The sequence below is a fragment of the Amblyomma mixtum genome, chromosome 7 (genome assembly GCF_055824585.1).
Source record: "Amblyomma mixtum isolate Tamu chromosome 7, ASM5582458v1, whole genome shotgun sequence".
NCBI classification, from domain to species: Eukaryota; Metazoa; Arthropoda; class Arachnida; order Ixodida; family Ixodidae; genus Amblyomma; species Amblyomma mixtum.
In genome coordinates, this window is record NC_143018.1 from 134,191,943 (window position 1) to 134,214,772 (window position 22,830).

Here is a 22,830-nt window from a genome sequence, read left to right on the forward strand (position 1 = left end):
GACCTTGACTTGGCGGCGACATGTTAACTAGCGAGAATAAAACATCGTACAGAGACAGAGAAGGAGATGGGACAGTGCCCATCGCCAACTAGCCCAAGTTTCTTGTTTAATTGCTGACCTTGACTTGGCTTGATTTTGAAATGACATTGATCTTGTCCCTTAAACTTGACCCTTGACCTGTTCAATTCCTTGACTGTTGGCCTAACCACTGACCATCTACCGGTTCTCGAAACTTATACAGAAGGTTTGATCTTGGCTGAGCATTGAAGGACATCGGCAACGAATGGCGATCAAGCCAGAGACATCTAGTGGTAAAGCTACCGCTTAAAAAGATGTGAAGGTCAAACTTCACCGCACTGTGGTTGCTCCCAGCACAATGTCATGGATGACGCTGCCTGCTTTGGTTGTAATATCAGAGCTGCCTTAACACGCTGTGCAAAACAGCATACCTCAACATTCTGTGGATGATGCACGATGGGCTCTAGTTTTAAAGCTTTCATTAGTACACTCCTGAACTAGACACCTGCAGAGTCTAGTTCTTCCATTTGTATCTGATCTGCACTTAGAACGAGAACTAACTGAAGCCATGGTAAGCATTCGCGTGTTATTTGTGCACTTTACGAGTCATTTGAACTGGGACGACCACGTATCCGCTATAATAAGAAAGCTCATATCACATGCGTTATAAATCAGCATAGGCGTCTATATACATCTAATTTGCAACTTCTGCTGTGTCAACCAATATTTTTCTGACCCCTGAATTACTGCTAGCTTGTTATCTTCTGTGGGCGGCTACCACTGCATTAATAAGAACAAGATTTGCCTGCTTCAGTATAATGTTTTACGTGCGACATGTAACCAGAGTTTCTTCGCCCACACAGCCGATATTTTTGGTCAGTATAGTCAAAATATCTGGCCTATAACACTTAAGACTGCTTGACGCTTAGAGAACTGACCTGTTTAGAAAAAGTATGAGATGCACTTAAGTTTTCTTAGTTGCAGAAATGGGAAAGCATTTCTCTTAATGCAGCCGATTTGGTTCTACCACATGTTCACATGTCTAGTTGCCGGAAGGTGTAGTAAGCACACCAAAGTATTAATCCATTATTCAGTAGTTAAATAAACAATTAGTTCGGTTTAATTACCGATGACTATGAAGTAAGCTACTAATTGAATTAGTTAGGCCGGTTATTTATTCACACAATACATCATTCAATTCATTGGAGTGATTATTTTAATGTAATATAAATTATTGGTTTATATGATTCTTTAATCCCTTGTTCGCCGATTCTGTTAACACATCTTAATCTGTGGCAGTAACTGACAAAATCAACTAATTAATCACTTAATCCAATTATTTGTATTTGATTAATCACTCGACACAAAAAATGCTTTCGCATTATTAGCAACCACCTCCGCCACTTGGAAGACCTTCGTACTAACACTCGTCAATTCCCCCGCAGACACCCTGAACACTGGTATGCTAAAATATCTATTACATATGGTGCATTAAGTATTCTAATCATATTACGACGTACATCGAACAAACTAAACGCTGTTAATGTGAGCATTGTTGAAATTTCGGGCAAATCACCTTGAAATTGATTCTACACCTGCAACTACATTGATACATTGAAACTGCTTTTGTTTCTTCCCTTCGTTTTCGCGCACATTTTTCTTCTTTGTTGTCCGTTTCTTTTTGCTGTCTCACACTGCAGGGATAAGTGACTTCTTTTCATCTCTGTATGTTTTGTATCAGAGTGCTTATTTTTGAACACTGCTGTCTGCTGAAACGCTCCGTAGAGGGCCGCCGCGGTGGCTCAGCGGTTAAGGTGCTCGGCAGCTGACCCAAATGACGCGGGTTCAATCCCGGCCGCGGCGGCTGGAATTTCTTTGGAGGACAAATTCTAGAGACCCGTTAACTGCGGGATGTCAGTGCACGTTAAAGAACCCCAGGTGGTCGAAATTTCCGGAGCCCTTCACTACGGCGTCTCTCATAGACTTAGTCGCTTTGGGACGTTAAACCCCATAAACCAACCAACCTCTATAGAGGTTGAAGCATTCTACTAGCTGCTCTTGCAGCTTTTATACTGGGCCATGCCCAAGTGACACTGGGAAAATAATTCAATTTACTTGCTTGACATATTTAGTTTGTGCATTTGCTGAGAATCTTTGCCTCCTGTGTATTATTTTAGCGGCAATTTTTTTAAACTTATTGCTAAGCACGCCAACAATCTGGCATGCTTGAAACATTGCAAGAAAATATTGCGGAGTAAGTAGACAAAAAAGGAATTTCCCTAATGCCACACATTCTATTACCTTTATTTCCAGTAGCGTTGTGCTTTCCTGACTACCACGACAGAAGTTGTGTTCTGGGCTCGTGGCGGACAAAGAACATCGTCGAAGGGTGGCGAATACTACGAGCAAAGACCCGTAGCGCCGTATTCGCTCATGGAACCGAATTCAGTTCAGCGGGAGCCACCTGCATTGAAAGATGTGTTCAGCTGTCCCTCCAGCGCCTGCGTTTCAGCGAACATCGCCGATGCTACGAGGCACATGCGCCCTGAGACAGGAGGAGAGCCAGTTGAATGCTCAGATGAGCCAGCGGTGTTTGTGAAATGTGAACGTAAGAGGGATGTGCGGTGCCAAAAAGGACAACTATATAAGAGTGCTATGAGCCCTTTTACAGCTGAAGGCTCAACAACTCTATCATGGCACGAACCTACCCACTCTGACGAAAGCCCATTCAATCTCGAAACGTGTCCATCTGCAGCTGCAGACTGGCGGAATGTCACTCCACAAGATAGCATGCGCACTGGCGGCAGGCCCTTTTATCGGCACACGGATCCTTTTGCCTCTGCAGAGTCTAGATATGTCACTCCACAAGATAGCATGCGCACTGGCGCCATCCACTTTAATCACCACACGGATCCTTTTGCACCTGCAGAGTCTAGATATGGCACTCCACAAGATAGCATGCGCACTGCCGGCAGCTCCTTTATTCCCCACACGGATCTTTTTGTACCTGCAGAGTCTAGATATGTCACTCCACAAGATAGCATGCGCACTGCCGGCAGCTCCTTTATTCGCCACACGGATCCTTTCGCACCGGCAGAGTCTAGATATGTCACTCCACAAGATAGCATGCGCACTGGCGCCATCCACTTTAACCACCACACGGATGCTTTTGTACCTGCAGAGTCTAGATATGTCACTCCACAAGATAGCATGCGCACTGCCGGCAGCTCCTTTATTCCCCACACGGATCCTTTTGTACCTTCAGAGTCTAGATATGTCACTCCACAAGATAGCATGCGCACTGCCGGCAGCTCCTTTATTCGCCACACGGATCCTTTTGCATCTGCAGAGTCTAGATATGTCACTCCACAAGATAGCATGCGCACTGCCGGCAGCCCCTTTATTCGCCCCACGGATCCTTTCGCACCTGCAGAGTCTAGATATGTCACTCCACAAGATAGCATGCGCACTGGCGCCATCCACTTTAATCACCACACGGATCCATTTGCACATGCAGAGTCTAGATATGTCACTCCACAAGATAGCATGCGCACTGCCGGCAGCTCCTTTATTCGCCACACGGATCCTTTTGCACCTGCACAGTCTAGATATGTCACTCCACAAGATAGCATGCACACTAACGCCATCCACTTTAATCATCACACGGATCCTTTTGCATCTGCAGAGTCTAGATACGTCACTCCACAAGATAGCATGCGCAGTGGCACCATCCACTTTAATCACCACGCGGATTCTTTTGCAGCTGCAGAGTCTAGATATGTCACTCCACAAGATAGCATGCGCACTGTCGGCAACTCCTTTAATCGCCACACGGATCCTTTTGCACCTGCAGAGTATAGATATGTCACTCCACACGATAGCGTGGACAAAGGCGTAAGCCCCTTCAACCCCGACACGCGTCCATCTACAGATACAGATTCGACAAATGTCACTCGGCAGGATAGTATGGTCACTGGCGAAAGCCCCTTCAGTCCCGACGCGTGTCCTTCTACAGCTACAGACTGGACAAATGTCACTCTACCCGATAGTACTCACTTTGGTGAGAAACCCTTAAAGTGCGACATGTGCCCTTTCACAACTAAACACTCTCGAGCCTTAACTCGACACAAGCGTACGCACACTGGGGAAAAACCGTTCACGTGCGACTTGTGTAAATTTAAAACTGCTCGCTCTGACACACTAGCTGTGCACAAGCGAACGCACACTGGCAAGAAACCCTTCATTTGCGACTTGTGCCCTTTCAGAACTAGAAACGCTAGCCACCTCACTCGACATAAGCATTTGCACACAAGCGAAAAAGCGTTCAAGTGCGATATGTGCCAATTCCGAAGTGCACACACTTCAAATTTTACGCGGCACAAGGGAATTCACACCGGAGAAAGACCCTTCAAGTGTGACGTATGCCCTTATGCAACGTCTCGGAAGGAGAATTTAAACCGCCATATGCTGACGCACGCTAGCCCAAAGGTATATCGCTGTACCCTGTGCTCATTTACAAGTTCAAATAGAGGGGACCTCAGAGAGCATGCATCCGGTCATCGGCATTGAAATGATGGGATGGGCGCGCCAATGTCAAAGAATACGCTTCCTGGTTGAGTCCAGTGTTATGTGCCTTAACAGATAAATAAGCGTGTTCGATGAGTCCTGACTTGAGACGCATTGTTCTTAAAATCCGACGGACATCCCTACTCTACGACTTGGTTCCTAATGCAGGGAGATAAATGCACATTTCTCACCATTTTATTATTTATTGCTCGATGCGTATTACTGCATTGTCTCTCTGATAAGCGATATTTTAGAACTGGACACAGCATCAATGCTTCGATTTTTATCCGAAGTTTGAATACTGCAGGAGATATTAAGCAAAAATTTGGAAAGTCACTTAAGACGACTTACGTGCTTAGAATTTGAAAGCATCGTTTTTGATAGTTTAATTTTTTATTTTTATATATATTCTCATTAGTTTTGCTTCAATTGCATTTAGACACCAATTCTTTAGCATAGAGTATTCAGGCAACGCACATATTACGTGCGCCTTTGTTCGCAAAGAAGCAACGCGTTTTTGGGCCTATCGGTTGGAAGATCGCCTCGAAATCTGAAAGTCGAAAATCTTCGGAAGAAATGATATTTTTCTGTGTACACCACGTTGACGTCATCTGGCAGTTTTGTGACCACTGCTGCTGGTCAACGCTGACCCCGCGTTTCGTTCCCTATGAGCCACAAAGGGCTTTTGTATTGACAAACTGCAGACTACAGCGACATTGGCCGCTCAGCGCTCGCCGTTTCTCTAATGGAGCGTTGCTCTGTGTAAAACATCCATGACAGCTGGGGCCGAATGCAGTGTCGCTTCGCAGAGCTCGTTTCCGATTACTTGCTTACACTGAGAATGCTGCGGACATTCTGCCTGTTGCAATAAAATGACCACAGCTCGCTCGTGCGTTCACTTCGGTCTGTGGTGTCTGCCGTTGTATCTACGCTGCTCATTTGTACTTCGACATTCAATTAAAGAAAAGATTTATAAGTACTTGTCGCAAGAATGTATTACAAGAAAATCGTCTGACCACTCGACATTGGTTGGATATGCAGAACAGTTTTCTAACTTGCTTCACTACACTATGCATATTCAAAACATCGATCTTCTAGCTATGCGAGGAGTCATACGAAAGCGTACAAGTGTTTCTTCGTTGTAGCTGAATGAATACAACCACAGAAATGAACAGGTGACTACGACAGTCGGTAATGCGAAATTTCAGCGAAGCTCTCCGCACGCCACCTGCCATAGCTGGAAGGTTGCGTGTTACGCTGCCAGCCACCCTCCGGGATCCTCCCGTGGTAGCCAGCTTCGGGTTGTCCGTTCTTCCGCTATCTCTTTCCCATCAGGTGTCGTTTCGCTCTGCTACTGCCTGCCATGGTGGCCAAGTTGTGTGTTGAGCCAGCGCTGACATGGACGACTACGATGAGGAATCCAGAAACACGGGCTTTTAGAGGTCGATGTGGAGGTCGCCCAGGAGGCGACCGCGGCCAAGTTTATTTGAAGGCTGCCGGAGGCTCCCACTGGTGCACAATCCCATGCGCCTTACAACATAAGCGTCCACGATTAGACTCCATGGAAGACGTATTTTTCTTGAAATCTTACGGGCGTCCAGTAATAATGACTTCGTTACTAGTGCAGAGAGGTAAATGCAAGATTTCGCAGTTTTATTCTTTATTCAGCATTGCAAACTGCTGCATTGTCTTGCTAACAAGTGACATTCTGAAACTGGACACAGCATCACTGCTTAGATATGTTTCTGAAAGTGAGCTTGTATACAAAAGAAGGTATGTCGCAAACTTAGCGGAGGGCACTTACGTCTATTTATGTGCTTTTGATGCGAAAGCATCGTTTTTTATCTTAATTCCTTTCATTTTAGTTACATTGTTATTGCCTTCTCTTCCTTTGTAATGCCACAGCTACTCATTTGCATTAACTCGTAAGGCTGCGCATATACGAAGTTCACCTTTGTTCGAAAAAGAAGCAATGCGATTTTATGGCCTTTAATTATAGGCTCGCCTCGAAATCTGAAAGATCTGTGTGTAATTCTCAGCACCTTGGGAAGAAATTTTGGTTTTCATTGATATTACGGTGACGTCATCTGGTACTTTTGGGAGCAGCGCAGGTGATAAGCGCCGACGTCGCATTTCGTTCCCGATGAGCCTTACAATGCTTTCGCATTGATTAACTGCACACTAAAGCTGGTTTGGCCGCTCAGCGCACGCCCCTTTTCTAATGGAGCGTCATTCGGTTAAAAGATCCATGACAACTGTGGGTCGAAATCAGAGTCGCTACGAAGAGCTCGTTTCCAAATACTTGCTTACTGTTAGAATGAGAAAGTCGGGCTGCTGACATCTGCATGTTGGAATAAAATTGCCACAGCAGTTCGCGACGAGTCTCGTGTATTTATTTCGACCTGTGGTGTCTGCTCTTGTATCTAAGCTGCTGCTTTGCACTTCGACATTCAAATAAAGAACACATTTTTGAGTACATGTCTCGAGAAAGTGTTCCAAGAAAATCGTACGTCATACTACTCGACATTGGTTGGATATGGAGCACAGTTCTCAAACTTCCTTCAGTACACTATGCATACCCGGCACATCTATCTTCTTACCCATGTGGATTGCCAGCTGTAAGCGAACAAGCGATTCCCTGTTTACACTAAATGAATAAAACCACAAAAATTGAGGGTCCACTACGATAGTTGGTAATGCGAAGTTTCAGCGCAGCCATTCGCAAGCCGCCTGCCCCAGCTGGAAGGTGGCGTGTTACGCTGCTAGCCACCCTCCGGGATCTTCCTGTGGCAGCCACCTTCCGGTTGTCCGTTCCTCCGCTCTCGCCGTGGCAGGTGGCGTTTCGCTGTTCTACTACTTGCCATGGTTGGCAGGTGCTGTTTTAAGCCAACGCCGACTCAGACGTCTACAATGAGGAACCCAGGATGAGGAGGCAAATGGTTGGTTTGGAGGAGAGGAAATGACGCAGCAACTGTGGTGCATATCTCGGTGGACGCCGGAACCGCGCCGTAAGGGAAGCGATAAAGGTGGGAGTGAAAGAATAAAGGAATAAAGGCTTGCTGCGGTAGAGGTCTCCGGAATAATTTTGACCAACTGGGGATCTTTAACGTGCACTGACGCCACACAGCACAAGGGGCGTCGCCTCCATCGAAATGCAGCCGCCGTAGTCGGGTTCGAACCCGGGTTCTCTGGTTCAGAAGACGAGCACCTGATTGGTGGGAGGGGGGGGGGGGGGTGGAGAACGAAGATCTAAGGTTTTAAAAAGCAAGTTGAGCATAATTCTTTATGAGACCCTTACATTGTATTGGATAATAAGCGCTGCGAAGCAGACGTGTACCACTCCGCCAGAACAGGGGTCTAATTTCCGCAAAAATTTGGTGGAAAATTATTTGGGACAGCCGGTTGTTACTGCGTCCCAGGTTTTTGATAGCGTCAAAATACCTTCCTGTTACACCTGCAGTGGTAGTAGCATCTTTTCCGCCCTCCGAAATGGCTCAGTGAACAGGGCGATGGGGTGGAGAAACCGAGGATGTGGGTAGAACCCGACATTGGAAGCTGCCTTTAAATGGAGGTGAAACGGAAAAGTATTCGCACGCTGTGCGATGTCAGTTCACGGTAAAATTATCCACGTGAACGAAAATGTTCTCAAGCTCTCCAGTAAGGGACCTGCGTATTTCGTTGTTTTTTCACCGACTGTTTTGTCTGTCCAATTTAAAAACAGGAAAATGCTATTTCATTTTTATTACGCACTTTATACGGCACTTCGTAAGCACTGGAACGAGAACTTTTCGGGAGAGATCTGCCTGGTGGAGATCTGAATTATAAAGAAAAGACTAACAGTCCGACCAAATTGTCATGAGAGAACTGGCGTCCGGTGCCAACTGGGCACCTTCTTTAAGGTTGAGTAGGGGCTAAGATGAGAAGCATCACTGTTATTGCGGAAGCATTACTAGTCCCATTAGAAGAAAAGCTGGCTGTGTGCGTGTTGCGGTGGTGCTGTGCTTAAGGTGCTCGCTTACTGGTCCGAAAGACGCGGGTTCGGCCTAAGCGGCGGCTGTCTAATATCGATGGAGGCTAAACGCTAGAGGGCAGTGTATTGTGCCATGTCAGTGCGCGTTAAATACCCACAGGTGGTCTAAATTACCTGCAGCCCTCCACTACGGTGTCGTTCATAGCCTGAGTTGCTTTGGTACGTAAGACCCCATAAACCATCCTGACGCTGGGGTGGTTCAGTGGTTATGGCGTTCGGCTGCTGTCCCGGACATGTTCGATCCCTGTCGCGGCAGTCGCATTTCGATGGAGGCGAAATGCTGAAGGCCCGTTTATTGTGCGAAGTCAGTGCGCTTCGAGGAACCACAGCTCACTCTGTTCAGCTCACGTCAGCTGGCTCTGTTCAACCACAGGTGGCCTAAATAATCTGGAGCTTTCCACTCTGGTGTCCTTCATACCGTTAGCTGCTTTGGTACGTCAGAGCGAACAAAACTATCCTGCCGATGGCGTTACTCATTAGTTATGGCGCTTGGCTCCTGACCCGGAAGATGTGTGTTCGATCTGGGTCGTGGCCGTCGCATTTCGATAGAGGTAAATGCTAAAGGCCTGTGTATTGTGCTTAGACTGAGCGCTTCAGAGAACCACAGGCGGCCTAAATTATTTGGAGCCCTTCACTGCGGTGTCCCTATTGGCCTGAGTTGCTTTGGTACGTCAGACCCTATAATCCATCCTGCCGCTGGGGTGGCTCTCTGGTTACGGTGCTACATTTTTAATGAGATTGTATTAGATATCTCTAGAGTATATACTTCTCCACAACGCCGAGTAGATTTGGTATAGGATCCGCATACGAAAAGAGACGCTGGAAGTCTATAGAGTGGGGCGGGGGTTAAAACAAATGCACGGCGTTTTATATTACAAGCCTAGTGAACACAGGTATCGCTATCTAACCTTCTCAGCCGCTCCTGTTCGCCCACCTTTGAATCTCGTCATTTGCCCACCCGTCTTTAAATTTCGTCAGTTTATCATACAAAATAAAAAAAAGAATTTATGTCTTATATGCGCAATACCAGAACACGAAAGACCGTGGGCACTAACATGACAAAGCGATTGCAGTCCCTCAGTGCAGAACCAATGCATACAAGATCTCTTTCTTTTCAAGTACGATAGCGTATTTGAATTGGTTACTCACGATGTGGCCACCCGATCATCATCCGATGCATTTATATCTGCAGCTAGATCAAGCAAGTAAGTTTTATGTATTTGGTTTCTTACTTGGGGAGTATGTTTTTGATTTTCTCTGCCCTGCATGTAACTGTGGCTATTTTTTTATTTTTGTTTGTGGGCTGGTTTCTTCCGCAGGAATTGAGTGTATGCCCATTTCCTTTCTTTCCATGTTGTTTGTTATCTGTTGCACACCATGAATTTGTACACCTCATATATCCGCTGCTTCTTTGGCTACCAAAAGGCGGTGGGCAGCATTGAATAAAAAAAAACAGGACGAAAATAAAACACACTGAGCAGCCTTGTTGCTCGCGGTTGCCGCACGGTGGCGCCACAAAAAAGACTTGAGACAGCAGGGGCGTGGTGTTCAGACAAACAGTACGGGGCGCAACAGAGAACCACAGAACTTTTTAACACTGGCGACGGTGTGTGTAGCAGCCGCACTGGCTGCTTAGTGACGCATTTGTAGCCCGTAGTAAAGCGTCCACTTTACACTGAGTGACCAAGGAGGACTTGAATGCCGTGGGGATCGAACTGCTTAATTTGTAAACAGCCTGAAACAATAGACCATGTTTTTTTGCATTGCTGGGAAGGGGTTTATTTTTGGGACGTGTTACAAAGGACCATAAAGAACGAGCTACCACTTCACGCGCACGGAATTCGCTATTTAAGCACTGATAATGAGGATGGGGCACCTTTTGATCTCATAATGCTCTTGGGCCTCCACTGTATATGGCGCTCCAGAATGGCAGGCTACCATTGTGACAAAGACGCACGACCGGCCCGAATTTATTTTCGGAAAAGCATGGACTGGTTTCTTGCAATCCAAAAAGCAGCTGCGGAGCCTCCCGAGTGGCTCTCAAGACTAGAGGTGTTGTGTTTGTTGCGGGAATTTTAAGCTGACGAAGCCAGTCTCGTGCTGGCTGACCACGACAGTTTCGTATGTATATAGCGTTATGTGTATTTTTGTTGTGCAATGTCATGAGCCAAAGCCAGGCAATAAAGAAAAAAAAAGACAAGCAGTGCGGGGCGCAACTGAGAACCACAAAACTTTTTCACACTGGCGCCGGTGTGTATAGCAGCCGCAATAGTTGCCTAGTGACGCATTTGTAGCGCGCTGTACAGCGTCCACTTTACACTGAGTGACCAAGGAGGACTTGAACGCCGAAGACACAAATCTAGGGAGACCCAGTGTGAGTCTTTTACGCATCGTGCGCCTTCTTTCTTTTGTGCCCGGGTAGTGCTGTAGCTATGTTTTCAGCGCCAATATCTATACCAGGGGACATGAAATGAATGGTTTAGAGGACCTCAGTGCTCCTACCGTCTGTCTGTTCATATGCCTGTTGTTTTCACTCTGTTTTGTGTAAGCGTAGCAACTGTTCCTACGCAGTTTACGTCTGCAAAACGAGGTGTGGCCTAACACGCGCCCCGCAGTGTTGCTTCTTATTCCTTGCTGTTGGCATGGCTCAGCAGTCAGAAAGCGAACTTTTTCTCTCACGCGACTTTTCCAGACGCTACACAGGCAGCCAACCCAAGCTATTCTACCTCAATCTGCAGCGCCCACTTTATATTTGAAGAATGAAATAGGACTGGGACGCCAACGACACAACTTGCGTGAGTACATCTGTTCTCTTGCACATCGCTCGGTTGGCGTTTTTTGTGCGGTTGTTGCGGAAAGCCGCTCGCTCTCATACCTGCCCCATACTAGCAGCACGCGTTGTGTATACAGCCAGGAAGCCTTCATCATCTATCACATTTTCTGCACAGAATATTCTCGAGAAGTCCGATGTGGGAATTCAATTGTGAAGTTCCTGAAATATGCGTTGCTCACCTAAAACTGGTGCATAACCTGTCATTCAGCGAACCAATTCGGGCGATGAAAATTCGGGGCACATTTTCTACAGCGCGAAGGCAACACAAGAAAGAAGCTGCGCCATTATTTGTGCATCCAATATATGATCGTGAAGTTTTGCATTGTTTGTTGGTTTATGACCTTGGTACGGGGCTTTATCACTTTGTGACGCATAGCGCGACCATATTTATCTTTAATTGCGTATGGGTTTAACGTCCCAAGGCTACTCTGGCTATGGTGAAGCCGTAGTGAAGGGCTCTGCAAATTTCCACAACTTGGGGTTCTTTAACGTGCTCTGACATCGCACAATACACCGGCCTCCAGAATTTAAACTCCATCAAAATTCGACCGTGGCGGCCGGGATCGATTCCGCGTCTTTCGGGTCAGCAGCCGAGTGCCATGACCACTGAACTACCGCGGAAGCTTTTATCTCGAGTTATCGCAGTTACGCGCTGCCGCTTCAACGTCGGGCAAGATAACAGCCGTAGCATTCAGACCTTACCTCGAAAGTTCGTTTGCGGGCTTTAAGTTTAGCGCGGCTGAGAGCAGCGGTCAGTTGAATTATTCGATGACCGTAAAATGTGCTAGTAGCTATCGTTACGTGCAGTCGTGAAGTTTATGAGCGTCAAAACGCTAGCGTGTTGCAGATAGCCTCGAGCGCTACTTATGGCAATACGCGACGGCTGCTTTTATCAACGTGGTGGAAAGGGTTATGCAGGCTTGTCTACTCCCGGCAAGCTGAAGGACGCACCTCCCTTTCCAGTTTGCTTATGAAAGCGGCCGCCGCCCATCGCCGCGAGCAGGGTTTGAGGCTATCGGGCACGCGCTGCTGAGTTCACGCTCATCCATTTCGTGACTGTACTGTTGCAATCGCATTTGACCAGAGCGGACCTGCAGGCTCGCCAAATAGTCACTTTAGCTCAGACCTGCGCTTGCGACTTGTTGCGGCAGTCATTGGGATCGAATTCGCTTCGTCATATGCGTAACGAGAGTGCGTCGTACAGCATTCTAGGCGGACCGAGACACAGGTTTACATAATTTGCGGGTCCCAAGGGCAGAGTTGCCAAACTTCTTGACAGAGGAAAACGCATGACGGCACCGCATTTCACTGCGACGACTCCGCAGACGAAATTGAGGCCGAAATTGACGCGATGAAAGTATAAAATCACGCGAACGAGAAAAAACACGATGACATGCCCAAGCCATACTTTTATACGCGACGCAGCACTGACCCTGCTCAGTGGCCAACGGTCATTTCGAAGGCAACCATCGAAATTGAAGAGGTATTTCTTGGCCGCAAGGTTACCGACCTGGTAGATAAGAGAGACGGCACTGCCATCGGCGCAGAGTCTGCAGTCATCATGATTAAAATCTGTTTAACCCCAACGAACCCCAATCCACACTGCTGGATGGTGCTTATAACACTTTAAAGGGCAAGTGCACCGCTTTTTCAAAAATCCGCGATATTTCAGGATTCTAGTCCATATAGGCTGTAGGTAAAGCGTGCGTAGTGCTTTTTGCGCTTGTGTACTGTGCGATGTCACTGCACGTTAAAGAACCCCAGGTGGTCGAAGTTTCCGGAGCCCTCCACTACGGCGTCTCTCATAGCCTCAGTCGCTTTGGGACGTTAAACCCCATAAACCAACCAACCAACCTTTTTGCGCTTGTATTAAAATAATGACGTGACCTCTGATTGCATTTCGGGCTTCTCCTCTTTGCACCAGAAAAGTGCGCGCAAGGTCGGTGCGACGTCATGGAAGGTAATATAACAAATTACCTCTGCCGTCAACCAAATCCTGCCGCGCTTCGTTTGATGCTGCCAAATAACCCTCAGTGGCTTTGCCTCCAATGCCGTTGGCTTTTTCCTTCAAAGGAAGAGCTTAGGCGTTCAAAATGTAGTATCAGCAATGAATGAAATGCGAGCAAGAAAACTGAAGTGGCAACACAAAAGAACCTACGTATTAGCTCCTGAATTCGAAATACAAGCGCGGTTGAAGAACACTTCTAAAGAAGAGACTTCGTGCCTTCGAAATTAAAATAGCAGGAGCTAGTACTCAGCTTACCTGGCCAAGAGCTGCACATTTTGCAGTCCGTGGTTCAGTTGTCTTTCTCGCGTTTCTTTTCTTGCTCATAGCACAGGTAGCTTCGATGACGTCATCATCGCCCTCCCGCATGGCGCTGTGTGCGGCGGAGAACTTTTTATTCCAATGGTATTTTAATTGGCGATTACGTCAGCATTTGAAATGCTAGCCCAAAAGGATTTCGCATGCTTTACCTGCAAGTTCCACACCTTCGACCCCTTAAAATTCGTCGATTTCTAAAACCTATGCAGTTGCCCTGTAAGTGCCATGTTTTGCTCGAGTGGTGGTGAACCGACGTAGTTACTTCCCATTCGACCTTTGTTGTCCTGCGGCTGTGTTCCCAGGACATTTTCGGGGGCATAAGCTTCCTGACTGAACATAAAATAAAATCGATGACCTTAGGTACAAGCACATCTGCCTTTCGACGGATTCTCCTTTTAGAAGACGCTACATTCTTATCTAGTAGTATCGACGAAAGCCTAAGGAGGCTGAAGCGAGTGATAGAGGCAATCATGTTTTATAGAGTTCAGCTGAAGCCAGAAAGGTTTCGCATCGCCTACCTGAACTTATCCCTCGTGGTCAGCAAGGAGAAAGTGGGATCAGATACAGGAAGGACAGTCGCTGTTTCATATTTTCCGAATTCAGCCGACAAGGAACGCGTTTCGAGATATTTTTGGGCTCCACCTCTACCCATGCACACCAGTTCGTAAAGGGCCATTGTCGAATTGCCATCGTTTTTGACGCAGGTGGAAAAAGTAGACGTAACGCTCGTGACGCCAGCTTAGGCCCACACCTTTCTCACCCCCGAACGTCTTGCCCTCCTCAACCCCGACGCGTAGTCGCCGGCCTGCCGCTTTGTGCCAGCCCAAGAGCGGACTACGCACATACCCTATTATCGTGCCGAGCAGACTTGCCCCCTGCCTCTTGACACATAAACAATTCGCAGCAGTGGAAGGCTGCTTTGTCCAGCACCATGCCGAATCTCTAGCTTAGGCTGATGACCTGGAGAAAGAACGTCGCGAATAGGCACGGCCTGGGCGCCACAACCAGCAGCCTGAAGGCCTCCCGCTCTGCTGTTGCATAATTTTTTTAGGCCTTCAAATAAGTTTTTCTCCACCACCACCAGTTTCAATGGCAAACATCACAAATCATAAGGTTCAAAGAACTTCCATCCCGATTGCAAGCACCGCCAGTCTCTGCCCACTTTAATGAAGAAGCCCAAGCCCTCATTCGTACTGACAAAGGCACATTAAACCTCGGCGCCTTGCCCTTTAAAGAGCGGACTACAGCGAGTAACGGCGGCTTCAACCGACGCTGCTCGCTTCAATTGTAAAGCTAGAGCGTTACAAAAATGAGGGTGCTTTAGTTTTGGTTAAACCGAGTGAGAAGCGGTAGCTTCACGATGGTGTTTGAAGCCACCGCGGTGGCTCACTGGTTACGGCACTCGGCTGCTGACCAGAATGAGGCGGGTTCGCTCCCGGCCGCGGTGGTCGAATTTCGATGCAGGCGAAGTTCTAGAGGCCCATGTACTGTGCGATGTCAGCGCACGTTAAAGATCCCCAGGTGGTCGAAATTTCTGGAGCTCTTCACTGCGGCCTCCCTCATAGCCTGATTCGATTTGGGACGTTACACTCGTATAAACTAAAAATTAAACCTTCAGATGGTTTAGCTTGGAAAACACAAAAAAAATGTTCAACCAACAGTATAACAAGATTTTGCTGTCCTAAACCATCGTGAAGCTATCGCTTCTCAGTCGGTTTAACCAAATCTAAAGCACCATCAATTTTTTCCTATGCGCGTCGGCGCTCCTTCCGTCATGTACTAGGTTAAAGGAGTGACGTCACGCCCTATTACGTTTAGGTTGTTTGGCAAGCCCAAAATCATTCACCTGACCAAATTTCGGTTGACCTTGACGTGACATTTACGTCCCCGTCATGACCTTGACTTGGCTGCAACATGTTAACTAGCGGGATTAAAACATCGTACAGAGAAGCAGATGGGACTGTGTCCGAGCACCAACTAGCCCAGCTTTCTTCTTTAATTGCTGACCTTGACTTGACTTGACCTTCAAATGCCATTGATCTTGGCCCTTGGCCACTACGGGGATCTCGTCGGTGGTGTGAAGTGTTTGCCGGTGTTGTTTCTGTAGGTTGTTGACCTGTGTAGCGCACTCCGCATAGCCGTCGGAGAATAGTACAGGAGGGATGTCCTGAGTTCGAAATTGCTGCCAATTGGTTATTTTGGCCTGTCCTCATTTTTTACGGGCTGCCTTCGCCAAAACAGTGATGCGGAGAAGGCAGTGGTCGCTGCCCAGGGTATCCCTCAGGTTCTCCCAGGTGACGCTTCTAGTGTTCCTAACCAGAGATAAATCAGGACACGTGTCACGGGTAACCGAGTTGCCCACACGTGTTGGGCAGGTCGGATCCGTGAGCAACGTAAGACAAAGGGTGGAGATGAGGTCCGCCAGCTTGCGTCCCCTGGCTTTCTCGCAGTGATAGCCCCAGTGAAGGCTGGGGGCGTTGAAATCCCCAACAATCACTAGGGGTTCCTTGTCAGCCAATTTGAGTGCACGATAGAAAATTTCGATGAAAGTAACGGGCGGCTTATTCGGGGGGCAGTATACGTTTAGTACATGTATTGACGGGTCGCGGCGCTTGAGAGGCAGAACCTTGACCATTGTGTATTCCTGCTCGATCTCCAGGTCAAGATCGACCTGAATCGCGGTGTATGCTTTATGCACCAGGATGCACGTCGCGAGCCCCCCCCCCCTCCCCCCCCCCCCTGAAACGAGCTATACCCAGAGAATTTCGTATCATTACCGGGCTCTTGCAGAGCAAGAAGCGCCGGCGTGTCACCGAGGCTCTGCAGGTAGAGCAGGAGGTGAGATCGTTTTTTCCAGGCTCTGAAGCCCCTGACGTTCCATTGAATTATTTCGAATTGTTTTAATTTGGTAGCTTTCTGAGAAGGTTTGGCAGCCGTGTTGATGTTTTTATTATTACGTGGCTGGGTAGCCACTCAGTCCGGGTACCTGCGCAGCCCAGCGGGAGGCTGCATCAACACCGCAGCCATCGGGCGTGAACCGCTTTCTTCGACAGACTGCCGGGGAGGTGTTTTACGTTTTAGCTGCGGGGGGTCGCAGGAGACAGTATTTTTGATTTGGGAGCTGATCCAGGGTTGCACCGCCTTAAGGACACAGTCAGTCACCTGGGCCGCAATGTCGGGAAGCATTTCAGCTAATGCGGGCCTGAACATCTCCTGAAAGGACTCGCGGACCGCAATCATGATTTGGTTCGGGAGGGCTGCCAACCGCTCCTCCAACTGCTCGGCTCTACGCTCCAAGGTCTCGAAACGGCCAGCGTCAACGGGAGACGAATCAACCACCGTGTCCGCGGTCCACCGCGAGACGCAAGTGAGGCAAGATGATACTGAGGATCCGTCATCGCTATCCTCTGGCTCAGTGTTCAGCATGGGCTCAGACGGCCCGGCCTGCTTAGCTTCTAGTTCTTGAATTTTATGGGCGAGAATTTGGTTTTGACGCCTGAGCTCCTCTACCTGCCGCTGTAGGGTGGATTCGGTGGGGGAGGGAGGGGGGTGGACCCAGAGAATAACCCACTCCAACTGCTCACCTGAGTTTTACGCTGTTCCAGGGGCGGAAAATCTCTGGCTATGAAGACCGGCGGCCTAGTCGGGTTCCCGGACTTTTCAGATTTGGAAGGCGCGGACTGGGCCTTGTTGGGTTCGGGTTTGGGTGCCGGAGCCGGCTTGGATCCGGCCTTGGGCGTCGAGGCTTTTTTGGGTCCCGGCGTCTGCTTCTGCTTTCGGGTGGGCGGAGGTCCCGGCTTGATCACCTTGCGGTACTTGCCCGCGCAGTCAGGCGCATCGGTGGGATGGCTGCCTCCGCAGATGAGGCAGCACGGGGAGCACTGATAATCTGCTGGGCCGCCGTCAGGAGCAGCAGGAACCTGAGCCCCCCAGCGTTCACAGCGCCCAGGCTGCGGCCGCGGGCAGGCGTCGGCCCGATGCCCCACCGTGCCACAGCGTGGGCAGGCAGGGATCGTTTTCTTATAGAAGCGGACGGGGAGACGCTCGCAACTATAGAGCACAGTCCGCGGCACCCTTGTCCCAATAAAGGTGATCACAGCAGTCTGTGTTTTACCCAGTTTCCGCACAGATATCACATTGGGGTCCTCACTCAGTTTTTTACCTCACTGTTTCGGACGTCTCGTCCGGGGAGACTGTAACGACGCCCTTGCAGAAGTCTCCGGAAAGCTTGGGGTGGCCCCGGAACAGTATCTTGCGGCCTCCTACTGGCAGGATGATGTCCCGGAGCAGCTTCTCCGCAGCTTCGACAGATTGCAGAGTGCACACGAGAAGGTTCTGGTCCCACACGGGCCACACAGCAAGTCCCACACTTGCCGCGTCCCCGAGGATGCTGGGAACGGCAGCGCCGGCTTCGCCAGGACCTAAGGTAGCCTTTAGGTCGATGGTGTCGCGTGGCTTGAGCACCACAATAATTTCTTCTTTGCTGATGCGGGGCGTGTACTGTGGCCTCCATCCAGGCTGTTTGGCTTGTTGCGCATCAGCGCGCGACGCGTTCTCACCCTGCATATGAACAGAGCACCCCGCCACCCTTCGCTGGCCGGCGTTTGCGTTGGCGTTCCTGGGGGTCTTCGTCTTCTTTCGTCCGCGCCATACGCGAACCATATCTTGAAGATATTCCTCTTCGCTGGGAAGAGGCTCCTCAAGTTGCACGGTTTCCATATTGACGATCCTTAGGGAGGTTGGATCGTAGCCGGTGACTTGGCCTGGGACCGCCATAGCCGGGGAATCCCCGAACGCGGCCGGTGCAGGCCTTGCCACTTAGCGCTTAGCGCTGCAGAGGCGTGGCGGTCTTCAAGGCTCTGAAAATTCAACAAAATTGAGCGCACCTTGGCAAATGTGGTATCCAATGATGCCGCCTAGCTTGCCGGAAACGATGATTTCAAGCTTGCTTGTGAAAAAAAGTTGAGGATGGCAAATAGCAGCGATCATTGGCAGAGCCGACGTGGCGTGCGACCGCTCCCGCTGCCGGCCACCGCGTTCCCCCAAGCCGCCGCGGTGGCTCAGTGGTTATGGTGCTCGGCTGCTGACCCAAAAGACGCGGGTTCAATGCCGGCCGCGGCGGCGGAATTTCTTTGGAGGAGAAATTCTAGTGGCTTATGTACTGTGCGATGTCAGTGCACGTTAAAGAACCCCAGGTGGTCAAAATTTTCGGAGCCCTCCACTACGGCGTATCTCATAGCCTTAGTCGCTTTGGGACGTTAAACCCTTAAACCAAACCAACCTTTTCTTTCATCTGATATTCTTGTGCAGTTTCTCCAGAATTAAAACTTCCCATCGGCTGTGGCTGCTCTCAACAACAAACAAGTTACGCGAAGGCGTCAGAAGCAGTTGAATCTTGTCGGTGACCGAAGGACAAAAGCAGACACCACGAAACAAAAACTGTTCCGGGTGCGAACCCGACCGCGGCGGCCGCGTTTCTATGGAGGCGAAACGCAAGGTGTCCATGTACTGTGCGATGTCAGTGCACGTTAAAGAATCCCAGGTGGTCGAAATTATTCTGGAGACTCCACTGCGACACCCCCTTTTTAAGGCGGAACCCTTTAATGCCTCACCGTTGTAAGCAGGAGTTGACAGAAATGTCACGCTTTTTAATTGATCGAAATGGTCATGACGTCACAGTGTGCGAATTTCAGACGTGGCCAATTGTACTTTGGCTAGTAACCATGCAACCAATTAAAGGGATGATATGGTGATGCTCCAAGCAAGTGGGACTGAGTTTATTTATTTGATTAATTAGCCAATTAGCATATTTAACCTTTCTAGTCAGACCAGATAAATAAATAAAACCGAGGAGGAAATTGATCGAGTTGGGGAATCGAACCAGGGTCTCCGCAGTGCGACATCAGCACGCTAACCACTTCGCCGTACCAGCTCAATGGTTTCGAGTGAACGAAGGCGCGTCTAGTGAATACGGTGTCTTAATTCACTCCAATCTTCTTCCCTTCCCGTTACGGCGAATGAATGAATGAATGAATGAAAAACTTTATTGTACTGCAAGGGTTCTTTCTCGCAGCATAGGTGGAGCGAGGTTCAGGTGTCCACCGAGATATGTGAGACAGATACATTTCCTTGACCGTGGGGCTGGGCGAGCTGAGAAGCGACGTCTTCCCCACGCCGTGCAAAGTCACACCGCAAGGATCCGTCATATCGCCCGTCCTCTTGAACGTGGCAATGATTGGACTCGCAAGACGGCTCAAGGAGATCCAGGGCATCCAACACGCGATGTACGCCGACGAAATCACGATATGGGTCACCCAAGGATCACTCTGGGAGAAGCAAGGAAAACTACAGGAAGCGGCAACTTGCGTAGAACTTATACCAGAGAGAGGGGCCTAAGATGCTCGACGGAGAAGTCGGAACTCCTCAGGGTCGGCAAGCATCCCAGCCAAGCGACACTGGAAGTCGTTCTCGAGGGACAGAACATCCCGGAAAAGAACATGATAAGGATCGTGGGCATGTGGTTGCATAGAAGCCGGAAATGCAGCCACACCATCAGCCTGCTGAGTAAGGCGGCAGAGCAGGTGGGCCGTATGATCAACAGAGTCTCCCAAAAGAGATATGGAATGAAAGAAGACACTCTCAAGCTAGTTAATAGCCTAATTGTCAGCCGAGTCACGTACTCCCTGCCGTACCACGCGACGACCAAGGCGGAAAGAGAGCAAGCCGACATCATTCTAAGGAAGGCGTACAGGACTGCTCTGCACCTACCCAAGCACACGTCAAACGAAAAGTTGCTCCAGCTAGGCATCAGCAACACCTTCAGCGAGCTCGCCGAAGCTCTGCTGAGAACGCAAACCATGAGACTCAGAGGCACCCCCACGGGACGAGCGCTCCTAAGAAGGTTGGGTCGGGACACGAGCGGACAGGTAGACTGATACGCGGACGTACCGGACTACCTTAGGAAAACCATTAACGTATGACCATCGCCGAAAAACATGGACCCCAATCTTCACGAAAACAGACGAAAAGCGAGGGCCGAGTACGTGGAGAGAACGCTAGCCCCGTTAGACAACACCGTATACACAGACGCTGCCGTATATCCGCGCGAGAGAGAACGCGTAGCCGCGACGGTAGTGGTAAACAAGGAAGGAAACATGATCACGTGTGCCACGGCAATGGTCGCCGGCACAGCGGAGGCCGAAGAGATTGCTGTTGCGCTGGCGGCAGCAGAAGGCTACAGAACGGGCCGATCTCTCAACATACTGACGGACTCGAAGGAGACGTGCAGGAACTACACGAGGGGCAGGATGAGCAGAACAGCCGTTAAAATACTCAGCGGGGTAACCTCCGCAGAGGAGAAACCCAGGCATAACCTAATCTAGGTCCCGGGCCACGCGGGCATAGTGGGGAACGAAAGGGCAGACAGCCTAGCTCGAGGTAACGCATTCCGAGCAGGTGGTGGTGGTGGTGGTGAAAACATTTATTACGAATGAACAGGAGGTATGTTTGGATCAGCCCGTAAGGGACTGATCCTTACAAACACTAGGTGGAGGTCCCTAGTACGGGACCCCAGTGGCGGTTGCCGCCGCCCGGGCGCGCCCGACTAAGGCTTGTTGGGCCTGTAAGTCGTGGCAGCCGAGCAGGGTCGCCTCCCAGTCCTCCCGGGTTGGGTTGGGGATGGGGGGAATAGCGGGGTTGTAAGGGCAGGCCCACACCATGTGATAGGTGTCAGAAGACACCGCACTACAGTGTGGGCAGCTGCCGCTAAAGGAGGGGTCAAAATGTGTTAGCGCTGCCGGGCACAGCAATGTATTGGTGAGAAGGCGGAGAAGGAGCCGCTCATCAGCCTTCTTCAGGCCTTTACATGGGCTAGGGTAAAGGCGATGACAATTTTGATAATATGTTGTAATATCTTTGAATGTATAGATCGGATTAAAATCGGGTTCCTGATCGGATGGGGAGGAAAAACAGCCCGGTGAGAGAGCGCGCGGGCGGCTCCGTCTGTTGCCTCGTTTCCTGCCAACCCCTGATGAGCAGGGGCCCATATGATGTAACGGTGTGCGGGGTCCGTATCCCGTATGCAATTTTGGTACATTCGATGGGCTAGGAAGCGAGTGCAGCCTTGTTCGACGTTCCGACAGGCCCCTCGCGAGTCGGTGATTATGTATTTTGAATTGGAATGTGAGGCCGCGAGAGCAATCGCGACCTCTTCTGCTTGTGTTGCACTGCGGGCTCTGAAAGTTAGGCCGTTAACTGTGTTGCTGTTCTGAACTACCGCGGCCGTGTACCTTCCCCCGTGGTGAGGGCCGGAGGCGTCCACGTAGTATACACCTGTTTTGTTGCCATAATATCGGGCTAGCGCTTCCGCTCGTGCCAGGCGCCGACCATTATGGTCTTCATGTGACATGTTTGCTGGAAGAGGCCGCACGTGGAGGGCACGTCTCCACAGTTCCGGGATGCGAAACCTGTCTTCCATTGGAGGGGTGTGTTGGATATGGAGTCGAGCAAGAAGGCGGCGACCCGACTCCGTTAGCGACAAGCGCGTGTACTGGTTTGTAAGGTGCGCCTCCCGGAGCTCCCAGAAAGTATTCACCACCCCAAGAGCCATAAGCCGGCTGTTTGAAGTAGTGATGGGGAGGTCAACGGCACGTTTAACAATTTTGCGAAGGATGACCTCAAGGGCGTCCTCCTCTTGTTTCCGTAGGTGGAGATAAGGAGTCGAATAGAGAATTCGACTAGTTACGAAGGCGTTTGCCAGCCGCAAGGCATCCTTACTTCGTAACCCTCCGCGTTTGTTGGAAACCCGGCGGACCATGCGGCCCACCTGGTCCCCCACCTTACGGAGTTTGGCCAATGTAGTGTCTGGCCGCCTGTGTTTGTGGATGTAGAGTCCTAGTACCCGTATCTCATCACTTTCGCGTATGGGACCACTCTCAAGAGAGAGAGATATTTTAGTTGTGCACTTCTGGGAGGGGCGGAGGTGCACAAATTCGGAATTTGGAGGGGAACATTGAAGACCGCAGCGGCGGCCGTGGCGGTCTACTATCGTCGCCGCTGTTT

The 22,830-nt window shown here is 49.6% G+C and overlaps 1 pseudogene; it reads right to left on the minus strand.

Annotated features, from left to right (window-relative positions):
• Window positions 1–16,743: 16,743 nt before the first annotated feature.
• On the minus strand, window positions 16,744–18,570 carry LOC149337643 (uncharacterized; annotated as a pseudogene).
• Between the last annotated feature and the right edge of the window lie 4,260 nt (window positions 18,571–22,830).